General features: G+C 41.7%; 1 protein-coding gene across 1 annotated transcript in view; it reads right to left on the bottom strand.

The window, feature by feature from the left end:
• Window positions 1-13,124, bottom strand: part of sh3pxd2aa (SH3 and PX domains 2Aa) — a 293,361-nt gene that overhangs the window by 195,126 nt on the left and 85,111 nt on the right. The window lies entirely within an intron of this gene.

The raw sequence follows: 13,124 nt of genomic DNA, 5'->3' as shown, positions 1-13,124 counted from the left end.
GCAACCCACACCCTTCAATGGGTAAAGTATTTCCATCTATCTATATATCTAGGTATATACCTTAGGAAGGAACAGAGACCTTGTAGTTCTGATGAAGGATAAAACACGTGCGTGTCTCTTTCTCCACAAAAACACCTATGGCCTGACAAAAGTCAGTTTCTTGTCTCCCATCATTTGCTGTTAGCTGTTGCTTTCCACAAGAAAATCACAGATTTTATAATTCGTAAACCAATCAATCAGTCTGTGCCTTCTGTGAAGAAGTGAGAGGGTTTGAAGGAAAAGATCAGCGAACTGAAGGGCTTGGGAAACAAAAGGAACACTCCACCAAATCCTGAGAACTGGTGCTACTGAACTGTTCTGCTGCATTTTCTTGCCTCAAACCAAACCACTAACTTTTTTGGTCTGTTTGAGTATACAGAGGAGTTTTAGAAGGGGGTTAGAGTCTAATTAGTTGAGTGGTACGTCAACAGCTATTGTTGTTTACCTGTGGTTAAAATATCTTCACTTGTAATGTTCTTGTTAAGTATAGAAACCTAGTCTGTGTTTTCTATTAATCTGCCCAACAGGTAAACTGGGGATTTTCTAAACTTTGATAGAACTTTTAACTTCTATGATGACTCAGAACAGTGGGACTTGATTTCCACTAGTGAGCTGTAGCATTATTTGTTTTTGCTTCAAAAATTCCTTTTTTCAATCATCTTTCTCCATGATCTTTCACAATATCACCAGCAGACAATAACATCAATTTCCACATTAAAGCCCGTAGCAATTTCTTCCATGTTTGAGTTCTGAAGAAGTTATATTGGACTCAAATCATTAACGCCGTTTCTCTTCACAGGTGTTGAGCAAGCAGTCTGCTCTGAGCCCAGCAATATAGCTAGCATTTTTTTTAAAACTGGAACAATAGAAACAGAATTTTAGTTAACTTTCCCTAGTTGCTGGCCAAAATATTGCAGATGCTGAAAATCCAAAATAAAAACAAAGTGCCAGAACTACTCAGCAGGTGTGGAGAGAAAAACATAAGGAATTGAATATGACTTATATCCTCTCCCTTTCCACAGATGTTGCTGAGCTTCTCCAGCATTTTGTTATTATTTAGTTTTACAAAAGGCCCAAAAATGAAGTAATAAAAATTGGTGAAAAGCATTGGAAATAATGGAACATGACTGGAAAAGAATTATTAGGATTAAATCTTAACCTTATCACAGGAATAGAGTCTGTCCAGCCTGTATTACTATTCAGTTTAATCACGGCTAATCCAGGTCTTAACTCTAACCACCCACTTTGGTTCCATAGATTTTTATTAAGCAAAAACTATCAATCTATTCAGCCACTCACAACAACTCTTTGGATTTAGCCACTCAAGAGAATTTTCTGGATTTCCACTACCTTTGATGTGAAAAATAGCTTCCCGGCATTATTACAGAATGGCCTAAATTTAAGGTTATGCTGTCTTCCTCTGGAATCTCTCAAAGATGAAATAGTTTCACTCAATCTGACCTAACAATTCTGTAATCATCTTAAAAACTTCAATTAGATCACCCAGTAATCTTTTATACTCAAGAGAATGCAAGCCTAATCTATGCAGACCTTTAAGTCAGGTATCATTCCAGTGATACTGTACTGCACTTTCTTCCTGAGGTGTCGTGTCCATAACGGAGCACAGTTCTCCAAATGTTGTCTCAGCAGAAATTTGACTCTAATTTTAATCAGTCTAATAGGCATGGCTGTGCTATAAACCTCCCTGCCATTTTAATTCACTTTCCACCTTTAAAGTACTTCTGGAAACCAATCTTTCTCACCCATCTTTTGGTCAATTAATGTATCTCATGGATTTGTGTCATATTTAGTTCCATAACAACCCTGCAAAACACCTTTCAGTGTTTTATTACATTAGTTACTTCATAAATTGTTGCCGTTGATTCACTTATATTGACTTCTGCATTATCCCTATATATAGCTTAAGTTCATTCATAGTTCTTAGTTTTTTGCAATTTAACAAATGTTTTGATCTTTCATTTTGAGGTCCAAAAAAAACAACTGCACACTTTTCCACTTTGAACTCCATCTGCCAGTTTTGCTCATTTTTTTTTTCATATTCATTTTGTGGCATGTGAGCATCGTTGACTGGTCAGCATTTCTTGCCCATTCCTAGTTGCTCTTGAGAAGGTGGTGGTGAGCTGCCTTCTTGAACCGCTGCTTTCCTCCTGCTGTGGGTTAACTGACAATACTATTAGGAGGGGAATTCCAGGACTTTGACCCAGCAACAGTGAAGGAATAGCAATACAGTTCAGAGTAAGGATGGTGAGTGACTTGGAGGGGAACTTGAAGGTAGTAGTGTTCCCATATATCTGTTGCCCTTGTCCTTCTAGATAGAAGTGGTCGTGGATTTAGAAGGTGCTGTTTGAGGATCTTTGGTGAATTTCTGCAGTGCATCTTGTAGGTAGTACACACGGCTGCTACTGAGTGTCGGTGGTGGAGGGAGTGGATGCAGTCCCAATCAAGCAGGCTGCTTTGTCCTGGATGGCGTCAAGCTTCTTGAGTGTTGTTAGGAATGCATCATCCAGGAAAGTGGGGAGTATTCCATCACCCTCCTGACATGTGCCTTGTAGAAGGTGGACAGGTTTTGAGGAGTCAATCTCTCAAAGCCTCTTTGTAACTTTTGCTCTTATCTAGGAGAACAAATTTGCATTAACATAACATATTTATGAGAGTAAAATGTTGCAAGGTGCTTCATGGTAATGTTAAAAAATAAAGTTTGACATCAAGCCACATAAGGAGGCAGACAGTGGCAGTGGTAGCAGAGGGAGACAGTGGTGTTGAAGTAATGTTACAGAACAACAACCCACAGGCCCAGGCTAAAGCTAATTCCATGGCAACTGGCTGAACTTAAACTCAATCTGAACTCAATCAAGCTATTTCAAAATTGAAAATTCATGACCACTAAGCTACCATCCATTGCTGAAAAAACACATCTGGCTCACAAATATCCTTTAGCACAGGAAATCGGCCATCCTTATTTGGTCTGGCCTACGTATGACGCCATACTCGTAGCAATGTATCTGACTCTTAACCTTCTAAAATGATCCCTAGCAAGCCATTCAGTTCAAGGACAATTAGGGATGGGCTACAAATGCTGGCCCTGCAATCGATGCATACATTCAATGAAAGGAAAAAGAAAAAAGAAGCAAATGTTTGGTTAAAGACATATGTTTGAAGTTTTTTTTAAAAAGTAGAAGGTAAAATGGATGCAAGTTTATGATGTAAATTGATCAGCTTAGAATACAAACAGCTGAAGACATTATGTCACTGTGCCACTTCACTTGGCATTGTGAGCTTAACAGAAGAATACAGAACAAAACAGATGTCAGAGGTCATTTCTTTACTCAGAGAGTAGTAAGGGAATGGAATGCTTTGCCTGCAACGGTAGTAGATTCACCAACCTTAGGTACATTTAAGGCGTCATTGGACAAGCATGTGGACGTACATGGAATAGTGTAGGTTAGATGGGCTTGAGATCGGTATGACAGGTCGGCACAACATCGAGGGCCGAAGGGCCTGTACTGTGCTGTAATGTTCTATGTTCTATGTATGTTCTAAAACTCTGCACGTCTGTTCCACTGTTCAATAATACTGTGTGAGACCTACTTCTGGCAATTTATAGACATGGTGAAAAGCTTTGGCCCACTGCATGTCCTGAGGGATATCATTTGCAGCATCCAATTAATTGAAACTACATACTGATCACATAAATCATGTCAATATTTACATAGAAGCCAAAAACAGATATGTACCCAACAAGGCATAGAATGCGGATGTTCTGCTGATTTCATTGCAGGTGATCATTAATCAGTTTTAGATTCTATTCACAGCTATCCATTCAAATCTAGTTCCAAGTTAGAAAAAGAGCCTTTAGAATCACTACAGCCCACTTAGTCCACACTGGCCCTCTGAACAGCATCGCACCCAGGTTTCTCACCCCACCCCACCTCCCCCCCCACAACCCTATCCCTGTAACCCTGCATTTCCCATAGCCAATCCGCCTAACCTGCACACCATTGGGCTGTGGAAGGAGCCTGGCGCACCCAGAGGAAACCCACGCTGACATGGGGAGAATGTGTAAACTCCACACAGCCACCCAAGAGTGGAATTGTATCTGGGTCCCTGGTACAGTGAGGCAGCAGTACTAACCACTAAGCCACTTTGTATAGTCCATATGAATGAGATGGGGAGTAAGATACATATCAAGCCTTGTGGAATATAAAGCAATGAAGGGGAGACGGATCAGTGGTGGGAGGAGGACAAACAGGCTATTGAGGGACTTAGTGATTAAGTGATGGTGAAGTATTATAGCAGGGAAAGGAGAGGCTACGATTAGCAAAAGGCAGAAGCTAATCAAAGACTTCCTTGAAAGACTTAGTAGAGAGCATTATTGCTCCAGACTCAATTTCACAGCCAGATTTCCAAATCCCATCTAAATTGCACTGATTTAAATGTTAATGCCATGAATTCCCTCTCCAAGAAGAGCAGGGTGTGCTATCTACTGCCATAAAAGTAGTGACAGGCAATTTGGTATATAGCCAATGGCTGCACAGAGGAATTTAGAATTTATCACGTAACGTGGGTCAATACTCATCGCTACATTATAATATTTTATATTGACAGCTCAGCATATTGGACATTATAGTCCGCTCTTCAAGAAACTTTCAGTTTCTGAAGTTGTAAAAGCTGTTCTTTTTAACCATGGAAAATATAGCATATTGTAGATTCTAATGAATGTGGAATCATATTTTAAAAATGCAGATTTCGGTTTGTTTTTCCACTGCTACGCTGAAGGCATTAATTCCTAACTGAGCTATGTGTGAGCTTAAACAAATTTAACAGCCCACCGAAGCACAGGGACTTCATAGCTGAAACTGATATCACTCATACCTAATATCTACCAATAAAGGGAAATAAAAACAGCAAAAAAAAAATCAACACATGAATCCACTCAGGAACACAAACTCTAAATTACTCAATTATATACTAGTTAAACTTTGAAGTTATTGAGAAAATCCCACAAGTATCCTACTTATAAAGACTCAAAACCTATTGTACTATGCATAAAAGGATCCACAAACTGATCAAATCTCAAAAGACTTCTACAATCAACAGCCAGTTATCATAATTTTTGCTTTATTTAATTCTAACTCACATGGATTATGACATAATGTGAATTCTGCTGAACTATTCATACTGAGAGCGACACATCAGAGCACTAAAGAACCTGGTCAGGAAACAAATCATGGGATTCAAGTAAGTGGCTGCACAATGGAATTCCCTGTTTAGAGACATAGTAATGCTCCTCCCTCATCAATACTCTGCAGGCTGTCAGATCATTATCAGTCACTGACCTGACTCTCTGGTCCACCATTCATTACTAATCAGTACAGCATTGTTAATGTACAAAGCCAGTAATCATAGATTTGTTTCATGTTAAATATGGGTCAGTCTCAGGGACACAAATAACGAAACTGTGTCTCCATTCACTGAAGAACAGTCTAAAGCCAAGAATGCAAAGTTCTGCCTCTTCCTGTAACTTTTATAACAGTTCAAAGTCACATTTGATATGATTTGTGCTTTATGTCAGCAGTTATTAATAAGCAGATTGTTCTAAATGGTTTGTAGCAAGATCACACAGCAAACCCACCAGAAGCACATTAATGTACCTTATAGTTTCTTCCTAAAACACATCAAGATAGCTGGCTACATTAAAAAAGCTCATTAAAACTTGTTTAATAACAAATAACCTATAAACTGAGGTGCATAACACCTAATTTTCAGATAGTCTTCCAAGTGTTTTCCATTCTTACAAGGGAGGTAGCATCACTGGCCAAACCAACATTTACTGCTCATTCCTAATTCCCCTTGAGAAGGTGGTGAGGCGAGATGCCTTCCTGAACCACTACAATCCATTACATGTAGGCATAACCACAGGACTGTAGGAAGGGAATTCAGGATTTTGAACCAGTAACAGTGAAGGAATGACAATACAGTTCTAATAAAATGACAGCATGTGGTTTAAATAAGTACTTGCAGATGGTGGCGCTCCAATGCATCTGTTGCCTTTGTCCATTCAGGTATAGAGGTTGTATGATTGGAAGGTGGTGTTGAGGGGCTTGGTGAGTTACTGCAATACATCTAGTAGATGCTGCACACCGCCACCACTGTGCACTGGTAGTGAGGGGAATGAGTATGAAAGTGGTGGATACGACGCAATCAAATAATCAAGAAATCAATCAAGCTTTGCTCTAGATGGCATCATGATTCTTAAGTATTGCTGAAGCTGCACTCATCCAGGCAAGTGGAAGGTATGCTGACTGGTGCCTTGTAGATGGTGAATCGGTTTCGAGAAGTCAGGAGTTGAGTTACACAGTACGCAATTCCCAGCTTTTGGCCTGCTTTTGTAACTCCAGTATTTGTATATCGTTAGTCCAGTTCAGTTTCTGGATGTTGGTAACGACCTGGTTATTGTCAGAAGTGAATACTTGGCTCAAAGACTTGTGTGGGAGATGTGGGTTCCAGTTCATGGAACACTGGTATCATAAGTCGGTAAAGTGAAATCTGAAATGTTAGGGCAGTTTATAGCAGAACCATTTTCGTACTCTTGCAAGCTGCATAACTTGGGGAACAAGATAACGTTTTGAACTGAACAAGGTAATTGAGAGATCAAACCTAGGTAAACATAATAAATTAAACCTGTAGAATCAAGACAGGAGAACAAAATACCAATATGGAAGATGAAGGTCAGAAAATGGCAGAACAGGAAAATAGAAAAAGAAACAATATTTTGTACACTCATAGGATGGTGGGTGTTGACGGCCAGGCTATTATTTAATGCCATCCACAATTTCCCTTGAGAATGTGGTAGTGAGCTGTCCTCTCAAATTGCTGCAGTCTATGCGCTGTTTGTAGGTAGACCAAAAATTCTGTTAGGGAAGGTTACCAGGATTTTGACCCAGAGCTGATATATATTTCGAGTCAAGTTGATAAGTGGCTTGGAGAACAGCTTGCACGTAGTGGTGTTCCCATGCATATACTGCCTTTGTCCTACTGGATTAAGTGGTCATAGGTTTGAAAGTTGCTAAGGATTATTAGTGAATTTCTGCAGTGCATCTTGTAGGCCATGCATATTACTGCTACTTAGCTTCAGTCATGGAGCAAGCAGGTGTTTGTGGATACTTTGTCTTGTATGGTATCAAGCCTTTTAAAAGTGTTGTTGGAGCAGTCCACATCCAAGCGAGTGGGGAGTATTCTATCACACTCCTGCCTTGTGTTTTTTAGATGGCAGACAGGATTTGGGCAGTCAGGAGGTGAGTTACTCACTGCAGTAGTCCTAGCCTCTGACCTGCTCTTATAGGCACTGTATTACTATGGCAAGTCCAAGTGAATTAAAAGGGGTGATCTGTGGTCTCTTATTGCCTGGTATTTGAGCAGTGCAAATGTTATTTACCACTTTTCAGCCCAAGCCTGAATATTGTTCAGGTCTTGCTGCATTTAAGCATGGATTGCTTCAGTATCGGAGGCATTGTGAATCGTGCTGACATTGTGCAATCATTGAAAAATAGCCCCACTTCTGACCTTTTGATGAACAGAAGGTCATTGATGAGGATGTTTGGGCCAAGGACACTGCTCTGAGGAACCCTGCAGATATGTCCTGGAACTGAGATTACTGACGTTCAATAACCACAACCATCTTCCCAATTACCAGGTATGACTCCAACTAGCAGTGAGTTTTTTTCCCTGATTCCCATGGTTTCCAATTTTGTTATCCACGGACAAATGCAGACTTGATGTCAAGGGCTGTCATTCTCACCTCAGCTCTAGAATTCCGTTCTCTTATCCATGTTTGAACCAAGCATGTAACGAGGCCAGGAGCTGAATGGTCCTGGTCGAACTCAAACTGGACATCATTGAGTAGGTTGTTGCTGAGCAGGTGCTGCTTGATAGCACAGTTGATGATACCTTCCATCACATTACTGATGATCAAGAGAACACTGGTGGGACAGTAATTGGCTGGGTTGGATTTGTCCCTCATTTGGTGCACAGGACAAACCTTGAAATGATTACTGATATACTGTGAAAAGTGTTGTTTTGTGTGCTATACAGGCAGATCGTACCCTAACAAGAGTGCAGAATATAGTGTTGCAACAGCAAAGAAGGTGCACAGAAAGAGGGAACGGAATTGACATTGGAGAGGTCAGTTAAGAAGTCTGATCACAGCAGACAAGAAGCTGTCTTTGAATCTATTCATAGATAATGGGAACTGCAGATGCTGGAGAATCCGAGATAACGAAGTGTGGAGCTGGATGAACACAGCAGGCCAAGCAGCATCTTAGGAGCACAAAAGCTGACGTTTCGGGCCAAGACCCTTTTTCTGATGAATCTTTGAATCTATTCATATATGTTTTTCAAACTTTTATATCTTCTGCCCAACAGAAGCAGGTAGAAGAGCGGACTTTGGTTATGTTGATTGCTTTCCTGAGGCAATAACAAATGTAGTGGAGTCCATGGATGGTTTGCATAATGGACTGAGTTGTGTTCATGACTCTGTAGTTTTTTGCCGACATGAGAAAACCAGATGCCAAACTACGCTGTGATGCATTCAGATAGGATGCTTACAATGGTGTATCTGTAAAAATTGGTAGGAATCCTTTTGGACATGCCAAATTTCATTAGCACTTGCTTGACTGTCACATCAATATGGACGGACAAGGGCAGACTGTTGGTGATCATCACTCCCAGGACCACCTTCCCTCAGCACCATTGATGCAGATGGGGCATACCATCCACTCTGCTTGTGAAGTCAATGACCAGCTCCTTGTTTGGCTGACATTAAGGGAGAGATTGCTATCTTTACACCATGCCTCCAAGAACTCAATTTCTTTCCTGTATTCTGTCTCATCATTGTTTGAAATCCAACCTGTAACAGTGGTGTTGTCAGCAAACCGGTGAATGGAGTTGGGGTGGAATTTATGGACACAGTTGAGAGTGTACAAGGAGTACAGTAGGAGGCTGAGTGCACGGCCTTGTCGAGGATCCAGTTCCAGGGGTTGGGGGGGGGGGGCGGGGGGAACCAAGATCTAGCTCTCAGAGTTTAGATATGAGTTTATTTGGAATTATAATGCTGAAGGCAGAACTGTAGTCAATAAGTAGGAGCCTGATGTAGGTATCCTTGTTATCCAGATGCTGCAGGAGTGAGTGTAGGGCCAGGGGAATGGCGTATGCTGTGGACTTGTTGAGCCAGTAGGCAATTGCAACGGATCGAGGCAATTTGGTAGACTGGTGTTGATGTGAATTACGACTAACCTCTCGAAGCACTTCATAGTTATGGCAGAGTCACCAGCAGTAGTCATTGAAGAGTGTTGTATTATTTTACTTTGGCACCGGGATAAAGTTGGTCTTCTTGAAGTAGGTGGGGACTTCAGATTGTAGTAAAGAGGTTAGAGATGTTTCTGAATACGGCCACCAGCTGGTCCGCACAGGAGCTGAACGCATGGCCAGAGACTATATCTGGGCCATTCGCCTTCCATAGGTTCACTCTGAAGAAGACTGATCAATTTTCCAGAGATAGTAGGAACTGCAGATACTGAAGAATCTGAGATAACAAGGTGTACAGCTAGGTGAACATAGCAGACCAAGCAGCAGGAGAGGAGCAGGAAGGCTGACGTTTCAGGCCTAGACCCTTGCTGCTTGGCCTACTGCGTTCATCCAGCTCTACACCTTATCTTTTGATCAATTTTCCACATTGCTGGGTAGATGTCAGTGTTGTCGTTCTATTGGAATAGCATGGCTGGAGATGCAACAAGTTCTGGAGTACATGTTTTCAGTACTATTGTCGGAATGTTGACAGGGCCTATAGCCTTTGCAGTATCCAGTGCTTCTAATCGTTTCTTAATGTCATATGGGCTGAGTCAAATTGGCTGAAGACTGGCATCTCTAACATTGGCTGAAAACTGTTGAAAACACTTGAGCCTAATTTTTTGCACTGATATTTAGGCTCCATTAAGAATGAGGATAATTGCAGTGTCTCCTCTTCCAGTGAATTGTTTAATTGTCCATTACCATTTGCGACTGGATGTGGCAGGACTATAGAGTTTAGATCCGATTGTTGCTGTGCAATTGCTTAGCCCTATGACTTGTTGCTTATGCTATTTAACATGGAAGAAGTGCTGTGTGGTAGCTTCACCAGATTGACAGCTCATTTTTAGGGATGATTGGCATCCCTTAGCATTGCCCTTCAGCATCTCCAGTGAACCACGGTTGATCTCCCGGTTTGAGTGTAATAGCAGATATGCTTATGCTCTGTGCTGCTGTGAATGGTGCACAGTACCTTACGGATGCCCAGTCTTAAGTTGCTATATCTGTTAGAAATCTCTCTCTCATTGATAGTGGCCCACAAGATGGAGTACGGTATTATCAATGGTACATCATCTCCACAAAGACTATGCAGTAGTCACTCTCATCCAAACTGTCATGGACAGATGCACCTGCAGCAGGCAGGTTGGTGAGGTGAAGATCAAGTATACTTTTCCCTCTCACTTACTACCATCATAGACCAACTCCAGCAGCTATGACTTTAGGTTCTGACCAGCTCAATCAATAGTGTTGCTGCCAAGCCACCCTTGGTGGTGGACATTGAAATTCCTCTGCCCAGAGTATATTCTGTGCTCTTGCTACCCTCAATGATTCCTCTAAGTGTTCTTCAACATGGAGGAGTGCTGATTCATCAGCTTAGGTTTGATGGTACATGGTAATCAGCAGGAGATTTCCTTGCACATCTCTGACCCAATGCCATAAGTCATCAATACAACTCCCTCCTCATTGTAGAGTACTGTGCTGCCTCCTCTGCTGAGTTTGTTTCGCTGGTAGGACAGGATATATCCAGGAATGGTGATATTTGAGTCAGGCACATGGTAAAGTATGACTACATGAGTATGAGTACATGAGTATGAGTATGGCCATGTCAGGCTGCTGCTTAATTAGTCTGAGATGGCTCTGCCAATTTTTTTTCATATTCGTTTGTGGGATGTGGGTGTCGGTGGCTGGCCAGGATTTCATGCCCATCCCTAGTTGCCCTTGAAAAGTTAGTGGTGAGTTGCTTTCTTGAACCACTGCAGTCCACCAGCTGTAGGTTGACCCACAATACTATTAGGTAGGGAATTCCAGGATTTTTACCCAGCCACAGTGAAGGAACAGCAATACATTTCCAAGTCAGGATGGTAAGTGGCTTGGAGGTTGGAACTTGAAGGTGGTGGTATTCCCATATATCTGCTGCCCTTGTCCTTCTAGATGGAAATGATCTTGGGTTTGGAAGGTGCTGTCTGCGGATCTTTGGTGAATTTCTGCACTGCATCTTGTAGGTAGTACACACAGCTGCTATTGAGTGTTGGTGGTGGAGGGAGTGGATGCTTGTGGATGTAGTCCCAATCAAGCAGGCTGCTTTGTCCTGGATGGCGTCAAGCTTCTTGAGTGTTGTTGGGACTGCACTCATCCAGGAAAGTGGGGAGTAAACAATCACATTCCTGACTTGTGCCTTGTAGATGGTGGACAGGCTTTGAAAGTCAGGAGAGGAGTTACTTGCCACAGTATTCCTAGCTTCTGATCTGCTCTTGTAGCCACTGTGTTTATGTGATGAGTCAGTTAAGTTTCTAGTCAATGATAACCCCCAGGATACCGTTAGTGGGGGATTCAGTGATGGTAACACTATTGAATGTCAAGGGGAATGTCAAGGTCATTGCCTTGCATTTGTGTGAAGCGAATGTCACTTGCCATTTGTCAGCACAAGCCTGCATATTGTCCACATCTCATTGCATTTGAACATGGATTGCTTCAGTATCTGAGCAGTCATGAGTGGTGCTGAACATTGTGCAATTATCAGCAAATATCCCCATTCCTGACCTTATGATGGAGGGAAGGTCATTAATGAAGCAGCTGAAGATGAGATAACAAGGCGAAGTGCTGGATGAACACAGCCGGCAAAGCAGCAGGAAAGCTGACGTTTTGGGCCTAAACCCTTCTTCGGAAATGATTCAGGTCTGGACCCGAAACGTCAGCATCCCTGCTCCTCTGATGCTGCTTGACTTGCTGTGTTCATCCAGCTCTACACCTTGTTGTTATCTCAGATTCTCCAGCATCTGCAGTTCCTACTATCTCCGACAGCTGAAGATGGTTAGGCCAAGGACACTACCTGAGAAACTCCTGCAGATATGTCCTAGAGCTGAGATGATTGAACTCAAAAGTACACAATCATCTTCCTACGTGTCAGATATGACTCTAACCACCAGACAGTTTGCCCCCGATACTCAGATTCCAGTTTTGCTAGGGCTCCTTGATGCCACACTCTGTCGAATGCAGCCTGATGTCAAGGGCTACTACTTTCACCTCACCAAAGAATTTTGGCACTAGACACCAAATGTTAGGAAGGAGGATTCTGCAAGGGCTGTATTTGCTGTTGTTGTTTCTGGTGCCTAGGCAGATGTCAGTTGGCTCGTCCAGTTTCATTTCTTTGTTACAACTTTGTGGTAACTGCTAAAACTGAGTGGCTTATAAGGTCAATTCAGAGGACAATCACATTGAGAGTTGAGTGTCAATCACATTCCTGCTATTCTGGAGTCACTTGTAAGCCTGACCAAGTGAGGAAAATTGTTTGCTTCCCAAAAGGACATTAGTGAACCAGATGGGTTTTTCTGACAATCAGTTATGGTCTCATTAGATTGTCACGGTCATCATTACAGTCTTAATTCCAGACACTGATCTCATTTTGCCATGGTGAGATTCAAATCTTGCTCCCTGGACATTAACTGAGTTTCTGGATTAATAATCTAGCGATAATACCACCAGGCCATTGCCACCCCTTCAGGAAAATCAACAGTCAAGACCAGACGCTACAAAATTAAAGAAAATAAAAACAAAAGGCTCTGTATCTGAATGCATCTACCATTCTTAACAAAGTTAATGAACTGATAATGTATATCAAAGTAAATAAATATGATCTAATGGCCATGACAGAGCTATGATTTCAGGATGACAAGAATTGAGTTTTGAATACTGAGGTATAAAAGACATTCAAGAAGAATAGG

Source organism: Stegostoma tigrinum, chromosome 20, assembly GCF_030684315.1.
Source record: "Stegostoma tigrinum isolate sSteTig4 chromosome 20, sSteTig4.hap1, whole genome shotgun sequence".
Lineage (NCBI taxonomy): Eukaryota > Metazoa > Chordata > Chondrichthyes > Orectolobiformes > Stegostomatidae > Stegostoma > Stegostoma tigrinum.
Note: the sequence above shows the minus strand (reverse complement) of the source record. Positions and strands in the feature narration are given on the sequence as shown.